Raw genomic sequence first — 26,068 nt, 5'->3', positions numbered from 1 at the left:
GCCTTTGCTCCAACTTGAGTTGATTTTTGTATAAGTGAAGAGAAAAGGATCCAGTTCTATTCTTCTACATGTGGCTTGCCAGTTATTCCCACACCATTTGTTGAATAGGGTATCCTTTCCCCACTTTATGTTTTTGTTTGCTTTGTAAAAGATCAGTTAACTGTAAGTATTTGGCTTTATTTCTTGGTTCTCTGTTCTGTTCCATTGGTCCATGTGCTTGTTTTTATAACAGTACCATGCCATTTTGGTGACTATGGCCTTATAGTATAGTTTGAAATTGAGTAATGCAATGACTCTAGGTTTATTCTTTTTGCTTAGTCTTGTTTTGGCAATGTGGGCTCCTTATTTTGTCTAGTTCTGTGAAGAATAATGATAGTATTTTGATGGAAATTGCATTAAATTTGTAGATTGCTTTTGGCAGTATGGTCATTTTCACAATATTGATTCTACTCATCCATGAGCATGGGATGTGTTTCCTTTGGCTTGTGTCATCTATAATTTCTTTCTTTTTTTTTCCAGAACAAAGTGTGGTTTTATTTTCTGGAAGAATCTTTTAAAATATAGAACAGATAAAGCACATCTCAACACTACAATCTGCCAGCATTCCTTGTTTTTATAAGATGCATAATAGACCATAAGACTATGCAGCAGAGTCTTAGTGAGTACTTGCTATAATTTCAATTATCTTAAGTTTGTTGAGACTTGTTTTGTGGCCTATCATATGGTCTATCTTGGAGAATGTTCCATGTGCTGATGAATAGAATGTATATTCTGCAGTTGTTGGGTAGCAGTTCTGTAAATACCTGTTAAGAGGATTTGGTTGACAGAAAAAAAAAAAAAAAAAAAAGAAAGCAAAAGCAGATCTCAGGGAAGCCTGGGCTGACTGAAAAGGTGAGCTACATCCCTGAACACTAGAGCAGTACTTGTCTTTTCAGATTCTCATACGTCTTATTTCACATCATTCCCACTTGAATCTTCATATTCTTTCTCAGTGTCAGGCTACCATCATTCTGAAGCTTTCTGCAATTTCAGTTTGGCCCACAAGGAGACAGTATCTTCAAACTGTGTCACATTAGAAAAGTGAGCAGTATTTGGGACGCCCAAACACCTCACACCATAAGCATGATGCCTTTCAGCAAAGTGTTGCTAGAAGGCTTCTATAGGTGTAGTTTCCACAAATCTCACAGTTATAGTTGATATTCAGGTCATGAAGCTCATAAAGCCAATAGGGAATAGGTTTGCCATCCCAGCCAAGTGGCAGGTTTTGGGGGTTGTAAATGATCTCATTCTCTTCATCTTCACTCTCACTCTCACTCTCACTCTCACTCTCACTCTCTCTCACTGATCTGCTCTTCTTCCTCTTCTTACTTTTCTTCTGTCCTTGCTTGCTTGCATTGTACATTTTCATGAGTGAGATGTGGCTGTTCCCTGAGAATCTCTATGTATTCATATATCTGGGCTCTAGAAAAGCAATGTCTTTATTCCTCTCGGTGTCCACTTGGTGCCTTTTGACTTGGCATTTTTGGCAAACAAAGAGGTATCAAGTGACTACAGGGACTTTCCTTTGGTGGTGAATAGTCTTGGCTCACTCTTCTAGGGTCTTGCCATATTTCAAGCCTAAAGCTAAGAGAACATATTTCAATCTGTCCAAACCCAGAGAGGCAGAGGCCAACTCCTCCAAGGAGGAGAATGTGGTAAGGTTAAGATGGGCTCCAGCATGAGTGAGAGCACTGCTTGTTTCTTGGAAAGGTCCCATTCTCCCATTTCTTCTCAAACTCAGCCTGACTATTCCCAAAAAGTTTATTCTCATCTTGGAGAGGCTTTACTCTATCTGTATAATCCTGAAGGTACTCAAACAGTGTCTCTAGGTATCTCTTATACTCTGCATTCTTCCTATCTTTAGGAATGTCAAATAATTGGTCAAATATGGACAAGCATGTGATATAATCCAGCTTCTCAGATGCCTTCAGGTTAATGTACTTGAGATAACAGTCATGGATATTGAGGTCGTGATTTCCTTGTTTAGGTCTTTAACCTTTTTGCGTAAACATATTCCTAAGTATTTTAATTTCTTTGCAGTCATTGTAAAAAGTGTTGAGTTCTTGATTTGATTCTCAGCTTGGTTGCTTTTGGTTTTTAGCATGGCTACTGATCTGTATACATAAATTTTGTATCCTAAAACTTTGATGAATTCATTTGCCAGTTCTAGGGGCTTTTTAGATAAGGTCTTTAGGGTTTTCTAGGTGTACAATCATATCATCACCAAACAGCAACAGTTTGACTTCCTCTTCACCAATTTGGATGCCTTTGATTATTTTCTCTTTTCTGACTGCTCTGGCTAAAACTTCCAGCAGTATGTTGAATAGAAGTGGTTAAAGTGGGCATCATTGTCTTGTTTCAATTCTCAGGAGAATGCTTTCAACATTTCCCTATTCAGTATAATGGTGGTTGTGGGTTTGTCATAGATAGCTTTTATTATCTTGAGGTATGTCCCTTCCATTCTGATTTTTCTGGGGGTTTTAATCACAAAGGGCTGCTGGATTTTGCCAATGCTTTTTCTGTATCTATTCAGATGATTATTTGGTTATTGTTTTTAATCCTGTTTATGTGTTGTATCATATTTATTGACTTCCACATGTTAAACTACCACTGCATTCCTGGTATAAAACCCACTTGATCATGGTGTATAATCTTTTTAGTATGCTGTTGGTTTCAGTTAACTAGAATTTTGTTGAGAATATTTGCATCTATGTTCATCAGGGATATTGGTCTGTAGTTTATTGTTTTTGTTATGTCCTTTACTCGCTTTGGTATTTAGGTGATACTGGCTTCACTGAATTCTGTGTTATCATTTGTAATATCCCCGGCTTCATTTCTAATTGAGCTTATTTGGATCTTCTTTCTTCTTTTCTTGGTTGATCTTGCTAATTATCTATCAATTTTACATATAGCTTCAAAGAACCAGCTTTTTGTTTAATTTATCTTTCGTATTTTTTTGTTTCAATTTTATGTAGTTCTGTTTTGATCTTGGTTATTTCTTCTCTTCTGCTGTGTTTGGATTTGTTTTCTTCTTGTTTCTCTAGTTTCTTGAGGTGTGACATTAAATTGTCTATTTATGCTCTTTCAGACTTTGTGATGTAGGCACTTAATGCTATGAACTTTCCTCTTGATACTACTTTTGCTGTATATCAGAGGTTTTGATAGGTTCTGTTACTATTATCATTCAGTTTAAAGGATTTTTCCATTTTTATCTTTATTTCATTGTTGACTGTATGATCATTCGGAAGTAGGTTATTTAATGTCCATGTATTTTCATGGTATTGAGAATTCCTTTTGGAGTTGATTAACAAATTTATTTTAGTCTGAGAAAGTACTTGCTATAATTTCAATTATCTTAAATTTGTTGAGACTTGTTTTGTGGCCTATCATATGCTCTATCTTGGAGAATGTTCCATGTGCTGATAAATGGAATGTATATTCTGCAGTTGTTGGGTAGAATGTTCTGTAAATATCTGTTAAGTCTATTTGTTCTAGGGTATAGTTTAAGTCCATTATTTCTTTGTTGATTTTTTTTCTTGATCACCTGTTTAGTGCTGTCAGTGAAGTATTGAAATCTCCACTATTATTGTGCTGTTATCTATTTTATTTTTTAGTTCTAGTAGTAATGGTTTTATAAATTTCGGACTTCCAGTGTTAGGTGAGTATATGTTTAGCATTGTGGTATTTTCCTGTTGCACTAATCATTTTATCATTATATAATGTCCCTCTTTGTCTTTTTAAACTGCTGTTGCTGTAAAGTTTGTTTTGACTGATACAAGAATAGCTACTTCTGGTCACTTTTGGTGCCTATTTGCAGGGAATATTTTTTTCCACACCTTTACCTTAAGTTTGAGTGAGTCCTAATGTGAAAAGAGAGTCTCTTGAAGGCAGCAGATACTTGGTTGGTGAGTTCTTATTAATAGTGCCATTCTGTATCTTTTAAGTGGAGCATTTAGGCTACTTACATTTGTGGTTAGCATTGAGATGTCAAGTATTATTCTCTTCATTATGTTATTTGTTGCCTGAATAACTTTTTTTTTTCATTGTGTAATTGTTTTATAGATCCTATGAGATTTAGTTTTAAGAAGATTCTATTTTGGTGTTTTTCCAAAATTTGTTTTAAGATTTAGAGCTACTTGTAGCAGTTATTGTGGTGCTGGCTTGGTAGTGGCAAATTCTCTCAGCATTTGTCTGTCTGAAAAATACAGTATTTTTCCTTCATTTATGAAGCTTAGTTTTGCTGGATATAAAATTCTTGGCTGATAATTATTTTATTTAAGAAGGCTAAAGATAAGATCCCAATCCCTTTTAGGTGACAGGATTTTTACTGAGAAACCTGCTGTTAATCTGATAGGGTTTTTAAAAATAGGTTAGTTGATTATTTTGCCTCACAGCTATTAATATTCTTTTCTTCCTTCATCTTGACTTTATATAACCATGATGACTATGTGCCTAGGCAATGGTCTTTTTGCAACAAATTTCCCAGGTGTTCTTTGAGTTTCTAGAATTTGGATATCTAGATCTGTAGCAAAGCTGGAGAAGTTTTCCTCAATTATTCCCTCAAATATGTTTTTCTTACTTGTAGATTTCTCTTCTTTCTCAGGAACACCAATTCTAATGTTTGATCATTTAACATTATCCCAAACTACTTGGAGGCTTTGGTCATTTTTAAAATTCTTTTTTCTTTGAGTGTGTTAATTCAAAAGGCTTGTCTTTGAGCTCTGAATTTCTTTCTTCTACTTGTTCTATTGCTGAGACTTTCCAGTGCATGCTGCAATTCTCTAAGTGTGTCCTTCATTTCCAGAAGCTGTGATTATTTCTTATTTATTCTATCTTTTTCTCTGGAGGCATTTCCATTTATATCCTGTATCATTTATTTCTTATTTTTTTACATTGGACTTCCTTGGTGCTTCCTTGATTGGCTTAATAGTTGACTTTCTGAATTATTTTTCTTTCAATTCAGAGATTTTGTCTTAATTTGGATCCATTGCTGGTGAGCTAGTATGATTTTTTGGGGGGTGTTAAAGAACCTTGTTATGTCATATTACTGAAAATTGTTTTTCTTGTTTCTTTTCATTTGGTAGATTATGTCAGAGGGAAGATCTTGGACTCAAGAGATGCTGTTTATATTCTTTTGTCCCATGAGGTGTTCCCTTAATGTGGTTCTCTCCCCTTTCCCCTATGGATAGAGCTTCCTGAGAGTCAAACTTCTGGATGGCTATTTCTCTTTTGAATATATAGCCACCCAGTGAAGCTACTGGGCTCCAGGCTGGTACTGAGTGTCTGCAGAGTCCTTTGGTGTGATCAGTTTTCAGGTCTCTCAGCCATGGATGCCAGCACCTGCTCCAGTAGAGGTAGCAGGGAATTGAAGTGGACTCTGTGAGGGTCTTTGGTTGTATTTTTGTTAAATGTGCTGGTTTAGTGGTGGTTGGCCTCCAGCCAGCAGTTGGTGCTTTCAAGAATGCATCCACTGTGGTAGCACAAGGAGGATCAGGCAGTGGGCAAAGCCATAGGGCTCTCAAGAGATTATATTCTTTGTCTTCAGAGCTCCTTGGCTGTCCCACAGAGTCTGCAGTGGGAATACAACTCCTTCAAAGGCTCTGTGTATACTCTAGGCTTTCCTGGTATGTTCTTCTGGTAGTTCTTGGAGCAAAAGTTCACAATATGGGTCTTCAAATACTGCTCTGTCCATCCAAGTGGGAGTTGCAAGCTAGTCTTGCCTCTTAGCTACCATTTTCCTACAAGTGAATTTTTCTTAGTCCAGCTAAAGGTTTGTCAATTTTCTCGAACTTTTCAAAAAAATCAACTTTTTATTTTATTGATTTTTATAATGTTTTCTTCATTTCTAATTTATTTATGCTCTGATATTTATTTATTTTTCTTCTACTACTTTTGGGTTTGGTTTGCTTTTGCATTTCTAGTTCTTTAAGATGCATTGTTAGATTGTTTGAAGTTTTTACTCTTTCCTGATGTAGACACAGCTATAAATTTCAATTTTAGTATTGCTTTTGCTGTATCCCATAGGTTTTTGTATGTTGTGTTTCCATTATCATTTGTTTCAACAAATTTGTCAATTTTCTTCTTAATTTCTGTTTTGATCCACTGGTCATTCAGAAGCATATTGTTTAATTTCAATGTATTTCTATAAGTTAAAAACTTCCTCATTTTATTAATTTCTAGTTTTATTTGATTGTGTTCAGAGAAGATGCTTGATAGTACTTCAGTTTTTTTGAATGCTGTAAGACTTGTTTCATCCCAGCACTTTGGAAGGCCAAGACAGGTGGATTATCTGAGATTAGGAGTTCAAGACCAGACTGACCAACATGGAGAAACCCCATCTCTACTAAAAATACAAATTATCCAGGTGTGATGTTGCATGCCTGTAGTCCCAGCTACTTGGGAGCCTGAGGCAGGAGACTTGCTTGAACCCAGGATGCAGAGGTTGCAGTGAGCTGAGATCATGCCATTGCACTCTAGCCTAGGCAACAAGAGCTAAACTCTGTTTCAAAAAAAAAAAAGACTTATTTTATCATCTAACATGTGGTTTATCCTTGAGAAGGATTCATGTGCAGAGGAAAAGAATGTGCATTCTGCAGCTTTTTGATAAAATGTTCTATAAATATCTACTAGATCCATGTGGTCTATAATGCAGATTAAGTCTGATGTTTCTTTTTTTAAATTATTTTCTTTCTGGAAGATCTGTTCAATACTGAAAGCAGAAGGGAGTGCAAATTGAGGCAATCACACTGATTAATAATTTGATATTATCAAATAAATTTGAAAATATGTTTATAAACCAGATATTTTGGTTATAGATATACAGCCTTGATTGACTCTTTGTACCTGTATACGTAGAGATCTATACAAGGATACAAATTATAAAAGTGGAAAATTGGAGAACAAATAAATAAATTATGGTTTACTTAATTGACAAACTACCTGACTCACTTGTAATGAATGAACTTAATCTAAATATATCAATAAAGGTAGTAATCAAAACATAATTTTGAATAAAATCCAAGTTGCAGGAACAAATGTGAACTGTGATAACATTTGTATAGTTTTTAAAAATATATATAGCAGGTCAAGTGTGTTGGCTCATGCATGTAATTACAGCATGTTTGAAGGCTGCAGTGGTAGGAGATTGCTTAAGGTCAGTAATTTGTGTCCAGCCTTGGCAATATAAACAAGACATGATCTCTTCAAAAAACTTAAAAAATATAGGCAGACATTGTTGTGTATGACTTTAGTCCTAGCTACTTGGAAGGCTGAGGCAAGAGGATTGTTTGAGTCCAGGAGCTCTCCTGGGTCTCTGGCTATTCAAATCACCCTATAGATCTTGGGATTTGCCAATTTTTTTAAATGGCATGAATAATTCCTTAAAAAAATAATATTCCACTGCTTCTCTCTCTCCCTCTCTCAGAATGTACAATGACGTCTGAGAGAGAGTGTGTGTAAATTCAGAGAGAAAGTAAAAGCTATAGATAGATATGGCTAGCTATCTATATTTATTCTAAATCTCTCTATGTATTAGGTTTCTCCAGAGGAACAAAATTAATAGGATAGATATAATTATTTAATACTTAATAAACTTCCCATATATATATATGGCACTTATAGCTATAAATTCTACTTTTAGTATTACTTTTACTGTATCCCATAGATTTTGTAATGTTGTATTTCCATTATCATTTGTTTCAACAAAGTTTTAGGCACTTATAGCTATAAATTTCACTTTTAGTATTGCTATATATATATATTTATATATAAAATTTTAGTATTGCCATATATATATGTAGAGAACATACATTTGCAACAAGTAGAGAACATACACTCTTCAGTTACACAAGGAAGATTTACAAATTATATATATGTACATATAATATATTTAAAAGGAAGTTTATTAAGTATTAATTAATCACAAGGTCACACAATAGGCCATCTGCAAGCTGAGGATCAAGGAAAGCCAGTCTGAGTCCCAAAATTGAAGAACTTGGAGTCCGATGTTCTAGGGCAAGAGGCATCCACATCGGAGAAAGTTATAGGCTGAGAGACTAGGCCAGTCTAGTCTTCACGTTTTTCTGCCTGCTTTTTATTCTAGCTATGCTAGCAGCTAATTGAATGGTGTCCACCCAGATTAAGGGTGGGTCTGCCTTTGCCAGCCCACTGACTCAAATGTTAATCTCCTTTGGTAACATCTTCACAGACACACCCAGGATCAATACTTTGCATCCTTTGATCCAATTAAGTTGATACTGAGTTTAATCATCACACTCTCTCTTTATATAGAGAGATCAATAGCTATAATCTCTCCTGTTGGTTTTGTTTCTCTAGAGAATCCTGACTAATACAGTAGGACATATGACATGATCATGAGAGAAGATGCTTCAGGGGAAGTAGGGAGGGAGGATTATGAGACTGATTAGAAGAACAGCAAAACTCCAACTTTTCTTTTATGACCTTTACTTCCAAATAAAATATTGAAACAAAAATTTAAAAGGTTAACTTTTGTATTATGCAAGAATATTTTATATTATCCTCTGTATATTTCTGGATTTTAAAGTTATTCTTAAAAATGTTTCTCCACATAGTGTTTTTATTAATATTAAATTATAAATATTCAGTAATTTTCATTGTAAATTTTTATTTAACCTGTAAGTTACTTAGCAGTCCATTTTGGGATTTCAAAAATTCTTAGATATTAGCTTCTAATTCATTTACATCATGTTTAGTGATTTTGATGCGCATGTTACCTATTTTTAGAATTTTGTTAAAATATTCTGGTATATACTCAAATTTGTAACTCTTCCTTCTGTAACTGAAAAGAGTGTATGCTCTCTACTTGTTGAGCATTTGATAAAGTTTATTATATTTGCATTTCTAATGTTCTATTTATTTACTAATTCTTGTTTATCTGAGCCATCAGTTTATAATGAAACTGTGATAACATTACCTACTATTTGTGTGTGTGTGTGTGTCTGTCTGTCTGTCTGTCTGTGTGTGTCTATGTATCAGGTTATCCATTGATCCAGAATTATTTTATCCTGTTTCTCTGTGAACAGTAGGATATTTCCCTTATGCATAGTCCAAGCTCATCATTTGACAATATTGCAAGTAGTAGAATAAAGGAAAGGAGGAAGAAGTGGGGTGTTTACTAACTTTAAGGATACATCTCAGAAATTTCACATCTTACTTCTTCTCATGTCTTTAGCCCAAACTTTGTTACATGACCACATGTAGATGTAAATGAGACTGAAAAAGTTAGACTTTATTCTTAATAAGCATGTGTGGAGCTCACATTAGTGGTAGTAACACTAAGAGAGATAAAAATCTAGAATTTAAGTATCAACTACCAGAGTCTGTTGCATCATTTCGGTCAAGAGTTAACTGCTGTGATGAACCAATGGCAACTGCTTTTAGTATTTTTGTCTTTTAGCTCAAGTAGAATTCCAGAGAGGGAGCTACTAATTGCACATTATGTACTCATTCTTTTGCTAGGGGTGTGGGTGTAGGTAGATGCTGGTTTCTTTCACACCAGATTGTGTCTAGTGGGGAAGAGGAAATTTATCAAAATGAAATTGGAGGGGTCTTAGAAATAATAAATGAATACTAAGCAATTAATTCCAAGATATATCTAATGTAAAAACAGATAAAGTTCATTCAACCATAAAAAAAATTTGTTAAGCTACTACTATTCACCAGGGATGATGCTCTATGCTAAAAAAAAAAAGTAAAGTGCCACTTCTATGATCATAAATCTTATAATCTAATTCAGAAGCTCATGGTTCTATAATATAAGGAATTTTATAAATATAAATAACTGATAATAGGAATAAATTGGCCATGCATAATATCTGGCACAATGTAACCTCTCTAACCATTTTATAAAGTCTGTAGGGAAAAAACCACTTGGAATTACTAGAAAATTCAGTTGACTCTATCCCTGAGCATTATTTTCTCTGCAAATCATTAGTTATTGTAGAGGGTTTTTTTTAAAAAAATATACACACTATATATTTTGCAGTAAGTTATTTTTTGCTTTTTTAAATTTTGAAATAGGTTGAGTTACAGGAAGCTGCAAAACTGGTACATCAAGCTTCATTTCCTCGAATGATAATAACTTACAAAATCACTTTATGTTGTTTGGGTTTCTTTTTGTAAAACATATTTATATTGCTGAGAGTACATATATACAAATGTACACTTCAGCTGTACTATCCCATTTTTCTCTTATCTATTTTTCTCTGGCAAATTTTAATTACATTAGCTGGCATGGTCAGGAATGCAAAAGATGCATATTATATTTCTTGGTTATTAAGAGTTTTAAAAAGAAAATGAGTTAGTGTGACTTAGTTGTCCAGCCTGCAGCTTTTCCATTTAGTGTACACTCTCTCTCTCTTTCTCTCTTTCTGTGTATGTGTGTGTGTGTGTGTGTGTGTGTGTGTGCTTGTAGACACAGAGAGAAAGTGAAGGTTCACAAGCATCAGTCTTTCATACCCTTCTCTAGTTTTTGAAATACATTTTTACCTAGTTTTTGGAATATTATTTCTTTTTCTTAAACACAAACAATGATATGTAAGAGAAAATTATTTCAATTGGAACATTATAGGGACAGATGTTATAAAATACCTAAATTTAATTAGTGCCTGCTCAATAGTTTGTGTGCTCCCAAGAATTACGAAGAAAACAATTATTTATGTTTAGACTAAAATGAATAAAGGGGTATTGGCTTACTGACTAAATAATCACAGTGAACAACCTACCACGTTTGAGTAAACCACAGTCTGTGCCAGCAAATATGGCTAAGATAATGAATAAGATACCTGTGTGTTCACTGACTCCCTCACCAGTTCACTAACTCACATACAGCAGGTGTGACTGGCAGAATAATGAAATCATAAAATCTGACCTTTTTAAAAAATTTCCATAGTTATTGGGGAACGGGTGGTCCTTGATTACATGAGTAAGTCCTTTAGTGGTGATCTGTGAGATTTTGGTGCACCCAGCACCCAGGCAGTATACATTGCACCCTATTGGTAGTCTTTTATCTCTCACCCTCTCCCCACCCTTTCTTCCTGAGTCCCCAAAGTCCATTGTGTCATTCTTATCCCTTTGCATCCTCATAGCTTAGATTCTACTTATGACTGAGAACATACAATATTTGGTTTTCCATTTCTGAGTTATTTCGCTTAGAATAACAGTCTACAATCTCATCCAGGTCACTGTGAACGCCATTAATTCATTCTTTTCATGGCTGTGTAGTATTTGACCTTATATATGTACCACCATTTATTTATCCATTCATTGTTTGATGGGCATTTGGGTTGGTTCCACATTTTTGCAATTGCAAATTTTGCTCCTGTAAATGTGTGTAAAAGTATCTTTTTCATAGAATGACTTCCTTTCTTCTGGGTAGATACCCAGTAGTGACATTAATAGATCAAATAGTATTTCTACTGTTAGTTCTTTAAAGAATCTCTACACTGTTTTCCATAGTGGTTTCACTAGATTACATTCCCACCAGGAGTGGAGAAGTGTTCCCTGTTCACCATAGTCACGTCAATATCTGCTTTTTTTATTATTATTATTATGGCCATTCTTACAGGAGTAAGGTGATATCTCACTACGGTTTTGATTTCCACTTCCCTGATCATTAGTGATGCTGAGCATTTTATTTTGTGTTTGTTGGTCATTTGTATATCTTCTTTTGAGAATTGTCTATTCAGGTCCTTAGCCTACTTTTTGATGGAATCGTGTGTTTTTTTTCTTGTTGATTTGTTTGTGTTCATTGTAGATTTTGGATATTAGTTCTTTGTCAGATGTACTGATTGAGATTTTTTTTCTCACTCTGTGGGTTGTTTACACTGCTGACTATTACTTTTGCTATACAAAACTTTTTTAGTTTAATCAATTACCAGCAATTTATCATTGTTTTTAATTGCATTTGCTTTTGGGTTCTTGGTTATGAAATTCTTGCCTAAGCCAATGTCTAGAAGGGTTCTGCCCATGTTATCTTCTTGAATGTTTATAATTTCAGGTCTTAGATTTAAGTCTTTAATCCATCTTGAATTGAGTTTTATATAGAGTGAGAGATGAGGATCCAGGTACACGGTCCTACATGTGGCTAGTGAATCATTCCAGCACCATTTGCTAAAAAGGGTGTCCTTTCTCACTTAATGTTTTTGTTTGCTTGGTTGAAGATCACTTGGCTGCAAGTATTTGGGTTTATTTCTGGGTTCTCTATTCTGTTCCATTGGTCTGTGTGCCTATTTTTATAGCTGTACCATGTTGCTTTGGTGACTACAACCTTATAGTATAGTTTGAAGTCAGGTAATGTGATGCCTCCAGATTTGTTCTTTTTGTTTAGTCTTGCTTTGCTATGTGGGCTCTTTCTTGGTTCCATATGTAGTTGAGAATTGTTTTTTCTAATTTTGTGAAGAATGATGGTGGTATTTTGATGGTAATTGCGATGTTTGTAGATCACTTTTGGCAGAATGATCATTTTCACAATATTATCCATCCATGAGCATGAAATGTGTTCCCATTTGTTTGTGTCATCTGTAATTTCTTTCAGCAATATTTTGTAGTTTTTCTTGTAGAGGTCTTTCATCTCCTTGATTAGGTATATTCCTAAGTATTTCAATTTGTTTTTTACATATATTGTAAAGGGGTTCAGTTCTTGATTTTGACCCTCACCTTGATGCAAGACTCCACATGATAAAAAGAGTCAATTCAGCAATAGGGTATAACAGTTGGAAACATATATGCAGCCAACACTGGAGCACCGATATATACATACACACACACACACACACATATATATATATATATATATAATATTAGAGATAGAGAGATAGAACATGATACAATAATAACTGGAGACTTCAAGACCTTATTGTCAGCATTGGGCAGGTCTTCCAGACATAAAATCAACAAAGAAACAATGGACATAATCTGCATGAGAAAAAATAGATCTAATAATATTTACAGAATATTTTATTCAATGCCTGAATCATTCACATTTTTTTCTTCAGCACATGAATCATTCTCAAAGATAGGCCATACGTAGGTCACAAAACAAGTCTGAAAAGGTTCAAAAATTAAAATAATGTCAAGCATTTTCTGACCACAATGAAATAAAACTAAGCATCAAGAAGAGGAATTTTAGAAAATATACAAACACATGGGAATTAAATAATCTGCTCCTGAATGACCAGTGGATCAATGAAAAAATTAATGAAATTTTAAAAATTTTGAAACAAATGATAATGGAAACACAACATACCAAAACCTATAAGATTCAGTGAAAACTGTAGTAAGAGAGAATGTGATAGCTATAAGAGCCTACATCAAAAAATTTGAAAAACTTCAAATGAATAACCTAATGATGTATTTTAAAGAACTAGAAAAGTGGCTGGGCATGGTGGCTCACTCTTGTAATCCCAGCCCTTTGGGAGGCCGAGGCAGGTAGATCACCTGAGGTTGGGAGTTTGAGAACAGCCTGACCAACATGGAAAAACCTCATCTTTACTAAAAATACAAAAAATTAGCCGGGCATGGTGGCACATGGCTGTAGTCCCAGCTACTCGGGAGGCTGAGGCAGGAAAATTGCTTGAATCTGGGAGGTGGAGGTAGCCGTGAGCTGAGATTGTGCCATTGAACTCCAGGCTGGGCAACAAGAGCAAGACTTCATCTAAAAAAAAAAAAGGTACTAGAAAAGTAAGAGCAAATCAAACCCAAAATTAGTAGAAGAAAGAAAATAATAAACATCAGAGCAGAAATACACGACATTGAAACAAAGAAAACAATGCAAAAGATCAAAGGAATAAAAATCCGTTTCTTGAACAGATAAGTAAAATTGGCAAACCCTATTCAGACTAAGAAAAAAAGAGAGAAGATCTAAATGTAATTAGAGTTGAAAAAAGAGACATTTCAACTGAGACCTCAGAAACTTAAGGGATCATTAGCAGCTACTGTGAGCAACTATATGCCAATAAATTGGAAAATCTGGAGGAAATGGATAAGTTCCTAGACACACACAACCTATCAAAATTGAAAAAAAAAATCCAAAACCTGAACAGACCAATAACAATAATGAGATCAAAGCTATAATAAAAAGTCTTCCAGCAAAGAATGTCTAGGACCCAGTGGCTTCGCTGCTGAATTCTACCAAACTGCTAAAGAAGAACTAATACCAACCTATTCAAACTATTCCAAAAAAATATTGGAAGGAATACTTCCAAGCTTATTCTATGAGGCCCATATTACCCTGATTCCACAACCAAAAAAAAAAAAAAAAAAAAGATACATCAAAGAAAACAAGCATGTATCTCTGATGAATACTGATGCAAAAAAACCTGAACAAAAAAGTAGCAAACCAAATTCAATAATACATTAAAGAGATTATTCATCATGACCACGTGTGATTTATTCCAGGGATGCAATAATGGTTCAACATATGCAAATTGATTAATGTAATACATTGTATCAACAGAATGAAGAACCAAATCCACATGATCATTTCAACTGAGTCTGAAAAAATATTTTGATAAAATTCAACATGCGTTCATGACAAAAATCCTCAATATGCTGAGTATAGGAGAAATATATCTCAACATAATAGCAGCCATATATGAAAGATCCACAGCTAGTTTCGTACTAAATGAGGAAAAACTGAAAGTCTTTCTTCTAAGAACTGGATCATGACAGATATGCCCACGTTCATCACTGTTATTAAATATAGTACTGGAAGTCTTAGCTAAGGCAATCAGGCAAGAAAAAGAAGTAAAGGACATCCAAATTGGAAAGGAAGAAGTCAAATTATCTTTGTTTACATGTGATATGAGCTTATACTTGAAAAAAAAAAAACAAATAAGTCCAGCAAAAAGCTGTTAAAACTGATCACCAAATTTAGTTGCAGGATGCAAAATCATCATCATTCAAATATCAGCAGCATTTCTACATGCCAACAGTGAGCAACCTAAAAAAAATAATAAAAGAAGTAATTCCATTTACCATAATCAATACAATTAAATGCATAGGAATTAGCTTATTCTCAAAAGTAAAATATCTTTACAACAAAAAAGAAATTAAAAAAAAAAACACTGATTAATGAAATTGAAGAAGACACAAAGAAATAGAAAAATATTCCATGTTAACAAATTGGAAGAAACAAGATTGTTAAAATGTTCATACTACGCAAAGCGCTCTACACATTCGATGCAATCCCTATCAAAATACCAAAGACAATCATCACAGAAATAGAGAAAACAGTCTTAAAATTTTTATGGAACCAACAAAGACCCAGAATTGCCAAAGCTAATTTGAGCAAAAAGAAGAAAACTGAATGAATTACATTATCTGACATCAAATTATGCTACAGAGGTGTAGCAAAACAGACATATAAATGAATAGAACAGGATAGAGAATCCAGAAACAAATCCATACACCTACAGTGAAAGCATTTTTGACAAAGTTTCAAAAAACGTACATTGGTTGCTGGGGAAACTGGATATCCATATGCAGCAGAATGAAACTAAACCCCTATCTGTTGCTAGATACAAAAATCAAATAAAAATTGATTAAAGAGTTAAATCTAATATTCCAAACTATAAAACTATTTTATGAAAACATTGAAGAAAGTCTCCAGGACATTGATCTAGGCAAAAAAAATTTGAGCAATACCCCACAAGCATAGGCAACCCAAGCAAAAATACATAAATGGAATCATATCAAGTTAAAAAGCTTCTGCACAGCAAAGAAAACAATCAACAAGGTAAAGAGACAACCTACAGAATGGGAGAAAAATGTATGCAAACTACCCATCTTAGAAGGGATTAATAACCAGAACATATAAGGAGCTCAAGCAACTAACTCTTTAGGAAAAAATCTAATAATCTGATTAAAAAATGAGCAAAAGATTTGAATAGACATGTTTTAGAAGAAGGCATGCAAATAGCAAGCTAGCATATAAAAAGGTGCTCAACATCATTGATTATCAGAGAAATGCAAATCACAACTGCAATGAGATATCATCTCACCTCAGTTAAAGTGGCTTATATCCAAAAGACACATAATAAAACATGCTGGCAAAGATGTGGGGAAAAAAGGGAATGCTTGTACACTGCTGGTGGGAATGTAAATTAGTACAACCACTATGGAGAAGAGTTTGGGGGTTCATAAAAAAGACAAAAACTAAGAGCTATGATCTTATAAGCATGTGATCCAGCAATATCACTGTTAAATACACACCCAAAATAAAGGAAATCAGTTTATCAAAGTGATATCTGCACTCCCATGATTGTCACAGCACTATTCACAATAGCCAATATTTGGAAGCAACCTAAGAGTTATCAGTAGAAGCATGAATAAAGAAAATCTGATACATATACACGATGGAATAGTATTCAGTCAAAAAAAGAATGAGATCTAGTCATTTTCAATAACATTGATGGAACTGGAGATCATTATATTTAGTGAAATGAGCCAGTCAAAGAAAGACAAATTTTACCTGTTCTCACTTATTTGTAGGGGCTAAAAATTAAAACAATTGAACTCATGGAGGTAGAGAATAGAAGAATGGTTACCAGAGGCTGGGGAAAGTAGTTAAGGGGGGAGGTGGGGGTGACCAGTGGGTACAAAAGTGATTAGAAAGAATGAACAACACCAAATACTTGCTAGCACAAGTAGGGTGAATATAGTCAATAATAATTTTATTATACATTTAAAAATAACAACAATAGTTAACTGTTTTTTGTAATATAAAAGAGAAAAACATTACCATGATATGATTCTTGTGTGTTGCATGGCTGTGTAAGAGTGTCTCATGTGTCCCCTAAGTATATACATCTACTATGTGCCCCCAAAATTAAAAATTAAAATAAGTAAATAAATAAATACACACAAAGAGTTCAAGATACTTTTCATTTGAACTATTTGTGTGTGGTCATACTTAGCATACACTTTTACACTCTTTTTTTGTATATTGTAATTTCCTTTTATTACTTGCAATTTTTATTAAAGTCTACTAATGTATGTTTTAAATACTTAGAACTACTTTGCTGTGTATATGTAATAAAGATGAAGTAAATATTCCTACATCATCTCCTCCATATAAGCAAAAGTATTGGCAGCAGAATGACATCAAAGAGTAAATAGTCCCAGATTTCCAGGCAGCATTACGCACCAAAACAAACAATGGTTATTCAGTGAAGGTAAGAGAAACCAGGAAGAATATATCAGATTGAGAATCAGCTATTAAGTAGATAATTCAGGAAAGACTATGAGGCATAATTTATTTCTAATTATACCAGATGAAGGTGACTTTTGGTGGGGCTTGGGGAAGAATTGACTTTGGATTACCAATTCTAGTCCTCTATATTCAGTAACTTTCTCAAATAAACTTAACTTCACTAAGACAGTGACATTCACAGTGATGAGCCTTTTTGTGCTTTTTGAAGCTTCCCACAGTCAATAATAAAATACTCTGTCTTATGAGAGTCAGTGAAACTGGTCCCAGGACTATAATCCCTATAATGGCGGCTTCGTATCAGGAAAAGAGATTGGTACCAATGTATAAGGCAGGGTCCAAGGCTGCCTACTTTGCTCCGAATAGTTATGAGCTCAAAGAACTGTAGACTTTGATGATATTAGCTGTGAACATGAACTAAGTGATATTCAGGTGGCTAGGTGTGAATTTCTTTTTCTTTATGTACAAGTCCCTTTCTTTGTTGTGAACTTTGGCACAAAACAGGATCCACTCATTTTTTTCAGCAGCCTTTGATCATTATTAACATATTCTGCATCGTCATTTAGAGTAATACCAGGACTAATAAGAACCTAAATAATTAGTGCTTGAATTTAATTCAGTTCTTACTCTATGTTCTATGTTTGTGAGAAAGAAACAAACCACAGGAAAATAAGTCAACATCAGGGTTTTATAAGTTTTTTTTTTTTTATTTGTTTCTTCTATAGCTCTCTTGTTTTGGAGAGATCTGATTCAAAATTCTGCACTTCTTATACTTAAAAAGAAAAATGCTTTGAGTAAAATAATTATTTTCTCACATAATATAACCATCTGCCAATCATTCACCTTTACAATTCATCTTTTTAGGCCCTTCCCTTTCCCCCTCATAAAACACTAATAACATTGAGAGGATATGTGCCTTAAACTGGTTATTTTCTAACATCCCAATTATTAGGTATCTACTGAGTTAGAACAGAAGCTGTCTAGAAAATAGACAACTGGGTGGGTTTGGGAGCATGCCAAAAATAAGATGCCAATGGGGGTCATGTGTATAGGAAAATAGCCAAAGAGAAACTTGGTTTTCTTCATAGTTTTGTTGGCATCCAGGCCCTGCTTATATCAGCAAGAGCTAGTATAAACAATGTTGAGCCTGCTGGGTATGCTGGCTCACACCTGTAATCTCAGCACTTTGAGAGGCCAAGGTGGGTGGATCATTTGAGCCCAGGAGTTTGTTTGAGACCAGTCTGGGCAATATGGCAAAACTCCATCTCTACAAATAATATTTAAAAAATTAGCCAGGCATGGTAGTACACGTCTATAGTCCCAGCTACTTCAGAGGCCAAGATGGGAGTATCCCTTCAGCCTGGGAGATTGAGGCTGCAGTGAGTTGTAATCATTCTACTGCATTCCAGCCTGGACAGAGTGAGACACTGTCTCAAAAACAAACAAATAATAATAATAATAAAAAAAGGATGATCCTAAGGCTACTGATCAATCCCAACTCATTAATTTAAAAATTCAGTCTCATTGACTAGGTAGTATTTCTTAAGTTGAAAGGATGGATACATCACTTTTAGAAAATAATTCCCAAGCCAATCCAAAAGAGACAATATAATTTGTAATGAATTTAACTAATATCGCTATTGCATTGGGGGATGTGTATATGATCTCTAACATGTTTTTTTTGCCACCACATAATGCATAAAATGTGTTTTCAAATATTAATTGCTTGATATGTTTCTACAGAAAATACTTCAACAAATCCTACTCAACAGCAGGTTATCATGTTCACTTTGAAACTCTTTCATAAATAAGCCCTTGAAAAAAAACATACAAAGAAATTATCTAACACTGTAAAGTTTGCACTATTTTTCCCATTCAGTATTTTATTTGAAATAGAACAAATATGTCAATATCTTCCACTTTTCAGTTGATGATCCTGCAGCACAGACAGGTTTAGTAACTCATTCAAGTTTACTTTGCTGGTGATTAATGGAACCAGAGTTCAAAATCCAAGTCTTTTGACTCCAAATTTATCCTCTTTTCACCACACATTGAATTTTCTATTAATGATAAAGGATGATCAGAAGAAGGAACTTCAGGGTTTTTTCTTTTTGATCAATATTATTTTTTCTAGGTTGGACCAGAGAGATAATGCCATTTTCAAAGTGAAATGACATTCTATAAAATTTACATGCAGGGCCTTCATTAACTAACTTGAACATACTCTATTTTGAAAAAGGAAAGGCTAAGCAATGAACTTTGGAACTAAAGAACAAATGAGTAGTATTGTCAGAAAGCAGCATCTATACTAATTAGTGCCCCATCCTTAACTTTATCACAAAGGTTAAGTTAAACTAGGACCCTGTCCTTGATTTCTTTTGTCATCTTGTGAAAACATCGCCTACCATACAAGCCTCTTGAATTTACACTTAATTATGAAAGTCAAGCACACTTTCATTTACTGACAGCTACTGATGCTTCTAATGAAGTCAGGTAACTTCAGTTCAAATAAACAAATAATTATGGTTGACAGCAAAAGTGTAAACAAGGTTCTAATTAAATTAATGAATATGCTAACTGTTGTGATTGTCCCCTAGGACACAAAAACTTGTATTTGCTTGTCAAGATTTCCACACAAAGGGAAAAAATGAATGTCCATGATGAGAAAGTCAATGTCCACAGACTGGTGAGTAAGTAAAAGAGTAGAAATCACTGGCATTTCAGCAGTTTATAGACTCTTTATATAGGTAGATGGATAGTTATATCCTCTTGACCTTTTGAGCAAACTTCTCAAAACAGTGATGACTAAAGGCATCTTTTCGGGCTTGCATTATACTCACCCTTTGGTGCTGGGAAAAGAGCACATGACACAGCTCTAGTCACATATTCAAGTAAAATTATTGGACTTTAAGCAGAAAAGAAGAATAAATAAATAAAATTCTTCTGGGCAGGTGTATTTTAAAAAGAACATGGAACTTACAATGAAATGAAAATTAGATTATCATTAGAGATTTTTATAATGTTTTATGCTATAAGTGAATAGGATGACATATTTAAGGTGCTCAAGAAAAGAAAATGAAGGCTAAGATTTTGCCTGCAGAAGAACTGATTTTAAGAGTAAAGAGCAGAAAATGTCATCAACATGCAAGAACTTGAAGAATATCTTTTTCAGATCACTTTCTGAGAAATCTGAAGAATAAGTTTCAAACAACCAAAATTACTAGGAGAGACAGCAACATATTTACCAGTGGTAATCATTTAATACATAGGGACCTGTGGAACTATGACTAAATAAAAAAAGTATGTAAGTAGATGGTTATATATAATATCAAAGTAGATACAACACAATTGTTAAATAAAATGAAGAGGATATGGGGAGATGCCATATACAGAAATTTATACATTTTCAATCATTGTATTGGGATGATAGTTTAAGTCTTGTTATTCTGGGACTGTTTTTATGTCATTGGATCAAGCAAATGAGCAATTGTGTGCTGGTTTAATTCTATCATCTGCTGTGGTTTCAGAAGCAGGGCTATTCACATGGGAAGAAGGAGATATAAAATAGTAAATAATAAATAAAAGCCTCGTATTACTGCATTAGAATTGGAAGTACTGAAATAAACTCACAAATAATTATGTACAGAGAGAGAAAATTTTATGTATAAGTCACATGTAAAATTTTGATACATGCACATTTCACAAATTGTGACTATCTAATTTATATATAATGTACATTTTCTACATAAATATTTATAATATGTAATTATACTATTACATATAACTTATATATGTTGATCCATATAACATATATAAATTATATGTATATACACATATATTATTTCCTATCTTTATGTCTAGAAAAGGTCTAGAAAAAATGGTCAACACTGTAGTGATGATCTTGAATACAATTTTCCACTAAAATAAAACAGGGCTTTTTGGAGAAATAGCTGATTCCATTTCTCTACACATAAAAAGTCTTCTAACGAAGGATACATGATAAGCTTATAATATGTAATTATATCAGACAGCAAGAAGCTATAGGAACCTACTTTGGTTCTGTCAAATTGAACTCAGGAGCAAAATTAAAGAGGCTCCTACTGGGCAAAGATGGGACAATTTGAGCTTTAATAGAACTAGTAATTAAAATGGTATGAAACCCATCAAATATATTTACATTCATAATTTCTTAATGATATTAATACACAAAAATAAGTAACCTAAATAACACTTCATTTTCTGGTAAATAAAGGAAAAGATATAAGGATTTATCTTTCCTTCTCTATGAAAATTTTACCACTGTGTAACCAATTAGTATATTTGGAGCAGTTTTTCTTTATAAAAACACTAACTGCAACTAATTTAAAAAGAAATGATAGCATTAGAATATCACTATATTGCCAAGGCAATGAATTAACAAATGTAGATATTGAGCATTAAGAGCTCCTAACAACAAAAAGAGAGATAGTAGGACCTTTTGTGTCTCCTGAGGAAAAACTACAATATGACTGGATCTTGTCAAAGAGATAAAATTTGACTCTTATCATGCTTTTGGATCCAGTTGACAATTTTCAAGAAATACCAAAGAGAAAGAAATATATTAAACAGCACCATGAGGATGCAATGAACAAAATCTGGACTGTGGTAAACTACATGTCAAATTACTCAAATTGTGCCACAGATAAATTATAAAAGACATATTTTAAATTAAGGAGAGACTTGTAGAATAAAATAGGTTTAAAGGATATATTAAGTTTAAAAAATGGTAATGACTGAACAATGATATCTACTGATGCATCTTTGGATGATAAAAATAGAAAGAAGTGTGAGTAATTGTTTTACTTTTGTGGTTACTTTGGGGAGAAGGGGACAATGCGGTTAGGATGAGGCACATGGAGGCTACAGAGTTGATGTCAAAATTTTAATTTTTGATTCGATTCGTGGTTTACAAGGGTGTTTGCTTTATAATATTTTATTAAGGTACATTTGTTTGTGTGTAAGTTTGTTTTCTATCTCTGTTTTATTTTATATTGAAAAGGTTATTTAAAAAAATGATGGCATTCTGTGTGAATGCAAGCCCAAAATATGATCGAATTGAGATCTTTAGAGATTAATTCAGCATAGCAACAAATCTCAAACGAAAGTTAAGTAGCATCCTCTAGGGCCAAAAGAAGAGATTTGGATGTAACAGGACACATGATTGAGTTCCCTAGAAGAAGACTCTGAGAAAGAACTGCAGGAGGTTTACTGAAGAATGCTCTTTGAATCTCCACCCGACAAAGGAAAAAAAAGAAATCAAAACTGAAAAGAAGTTGGGCTGTAATGTAATCTCGGGGAAGTTATCAGGTGACTTCATGGGAATTTTCGAATTTGAGATAACCATTCAATGTTGTGCTACAATAGACAAAGGGATTAGGCACAGGATTTTGTAGGTTTTTTTCCTAATAGAGGACAAATTGCTCTAGGGAAGACTGCATAGATCAGACACAGCCAAAACAACCCTGAAGTGGACTGAAAGATGAGAGATGTCTGCTCACAACAGTTCCAGAAGCTGAAGCATCTGAGTGGTAGAGCACTGCATCAACCACAGTGATTATCTCCTGCCTCTATCAGTATTTTTTTTCTGGCTTCTATATTTATCTGTCTCTAAACTATACTATTCATTTTGCAAACACAAGGTTGTAAATCTTCTCAGCATCCTTCTGATTTGGTGAAATCTTGTTTTCATTTTACAGACAAGAAAAAATGGTCAGAAAGGTGAAGAGTTATAGTAACACTGCATTGTAGGCTAACTTTGGGCCAAGCATATTACCTTCATTATTTCATTTCATTATCTCAATAGACTTATGAATTAAGCACAGTCGATTCCTTCATTTTACAGATGAGGTACATGAAGGCCCTAAATGTTAAAAGATTATCCTGGTCAGTGGTGGAGCCAGGATTCTAATGAAGTCTGTATGAACCCAACATTGTACTCTCAACCAATATGTTATACACCTCTGCGGAAATGGTCTAGGCTCACAGAATAAATAAAAGGTCAATCCAAGAATTTAATTCTGATTTTCTATCTCCAGCTTTTCATTCCGTCTCCTATAACTTGTCCAGTGTCCCATACCCTGAGAGAGGGCTTTATTTTAGAAATTAATTAATGGTTGATGGTGATTTAATATATTACTACTATTAATTAGCCAACAGGGCTCTTTGATACCTTAAATAATTTAATCCAAAGAAATCACAAAGATAAACATTGCTTTCCAACTGGTGGGCTACTAGAGAAAAGTGTTTTGGGAGTATGGAGGCATTTTGAACTCCTGAGATGGCATCAAGCATTCTGTACCAATTCTTACGCAAAAGTCAACTTTACAGGCCATGGAATAATTAAAGGAATAGAATGCATATGCAATAAGACAAACTAAAAAAGATCAAAAGTCTTCAATCTGGATGAAATGAAGATCAAAAGTGAATTTTTCTAAAGTAAGTAAGAGGCTAGATTGTATGGTAAAGTGAGAGCAGACATATCCCTTATGTCTCAGGGTATAAGAAATAAAGGGGGAAGTTTTGAAGATTCAAGAGGTTAATTGGGGCAAGTAGAATGAAAACATTACTCTAACCTGTAGGTGGCTAACCACCAAAGTTTATTACATCTATAAAAGCAGTATAGGCTGTCATAAATGTATTCAAGATAATTTAAATAAATTTAAAGTTAAGAAATGTAGAATACCAGAAGTGAGAGACAAGGCCTATCTGAGTGTGAACCTGTGGACAATAACCCTATTCTTCATTATGCTGTCTTTTGGTATACCTGTCTCAAATGCAGTTCTAAACTCTGTGGACCATGGTCATGATTCTTGCTGTACATAGACTTCCTTTATCTTCCCTCAAAATACCAAACTTACTGTGCTCAGGGCAGTTGCCTCTGCTTGGCATGCTCTTTTCTTCACTTTTGTGTAGATGGTTCCTTCTCATTCTTCACATCTCACTGTATTAACAACCTCTTGCTCCCACCCAAGCCCTATCACTATTTAACTACTTGCCTTCTTTTGTTCCCTTCAGAGAACAATCTGATTATCTTGCATACTTTTTTGCATGTTCATGATCTGTTTCCTCAAATAAGAGGTATATTTTATGAGGACAGGACACTTAGGAGTTATGTTCACAATCATAGTCTGTCATCTAATCTGGTGCTTAACATAGACATATATATTTATTGAGCAAATGAATGAGTGAATAAATAAATAGATGCTTCAAGAATCTCATTTTGAGTGAAGTGAAAATCTTTCTTCCTAAAATAAAGGCAATCATTCACAATTTCTTTGTTTTTTTTTTTTTTTATTATTTATTTGAGACAGAATCTCACTCTGCAGCCCAGGTTGGAGTGTAGTGGCGCAATCTCGGCTTACCACAACCTCCACCTCCCGGGTTCAAGCCATTCTCCTGCCTCAGCCTCCCAAGTAGCTGGGACTACAGATGCGCGCCACCATGCCTGCCTAATTTTTGTATTTTTAGTAGAGATGGGGTTTCACTATGTTGGCCAGGCAGGTCTCAAACTCCTGAGCTCGTGATCCATCCGCCTCAACCTCCCAAACTATTGAGATTACAGGCGTGAGCCACCACATCTGGCCCATAATTTATTTCTTATTTTTGTGTCTGTTATATTCTTGAGACTCATTTTTTTTTGTAGTTTTTGTGATAACTATATAAGAAATATTTTAATATATTAGTGCACATTCACACACAAATAAAACGACAGAAATCATACTTTTGGTTTCTTATGAAAAGCACTGTTGAGGTTCAACAAATATGCATGCATTAGGTATGCCTATTTGGCCCTAAGTGCTTTATTCATGAGTTTTGCTAGAACACTTATTTAAATTAAGCACAAATTGACAACATCTAAGACTCATTTGGCTGCTCAAGAACCTACACAGCTAGTGTGTTACTGCAGAACATGAAGTAGTTCTTGGAGTCTCTTTAAAAGTATAATACTTCGAATGCCTAGGAAATCTTCCCATGAGGAATTCTTCCTGAATTGGAATAGACACCCATCTACCATGGTTGCCAAAATGCATGCATCATCTGGTGGCAAAAGAGAGCACTGTCAAGAGATAGTCCTTCAGTTTATAGCAAGTAATTAACTAAAAAACTAAGTAAAAAGTAAACTAGATAGAGTAAAATAAAAATGTTTCAACTTTTTTGAAATAAAGTACAGAGATTTAAATATATGTGACTTGTGGATTCTAGAGATTTCAGTTGTTCAAAGTGAATTCCTATTTGTTCTTCTACTTAGGATCGAGCAGTTGTGATTATTTATAAAGAACAACATTGCAGTTTCTCCAGGTTGCTGCTCATGATAGACAACTCACAAAGCTTTTCAACTCACCAGCAGTCATCTCAGGGCTAGTATTGATGCAGACATGAATATTGAGAAAGAAAGAGACCTCAGAGAGATCTGTCTTTATAATCTTTTTCAGTAACAAGCAGCTATACATGCTCCTGTGGGTTCCTTTGTTCTGTAGACTCTGCAGTCCCACGATGCAATTGGAGGGATCCTCAGCTCTTTAATGAAGTACACCCAGTGTGCAGCAGTGAGCACAGGGCCAGTCAGGATATTTTAGAAGCTGCTGTCTGGCTGTTAGCAACTGATTATGTGAAAATGGGTCATTAAGTGTTAGCAGGGAAAAAATGCAAATCATTAGCTCCTTGGGTAAAGAAATGGTAGTACCAATCTGCTGAAGTCCAACCACTCAAGGAAGATATTAGACAAAGTCTGATGGCAGGAAT

General features: G+C 34.3%; 1 pseudogene; it reads right to left on the bottom strand.

The window, feature by feature from the left end:
• Positions 1 to 911: 911 nt before the first annotated feature.
• Positions 912 to 26,068, bottom strand: part of LOC105725091 (splicing factor 3A subunit 3-like) — an 89,046-nt pseudogene continuing 63,889 nt past the window's right edge.

Source organism: Aotus nancymaae, unplaced genomic scaffold (assembly GCF_030222135.1).
Source record: "Aotus nancymaae isolate 86718 unplaced genomic scaffold, 86718_ANA_hifiasm-v0.15.2.pri h1tg000004l, whole genome shotgun sequence".
Lineage (NCBI taxonomy): Eukaryota > Metazoa > Chordata > Mammalia > Primates > Aotidae > Aotus > Aotus nancymaae.
Note: the sequence above shows the minus strand (reverse complement) of the source record. Positions and strands in the feature narration are given on the sequence as shown.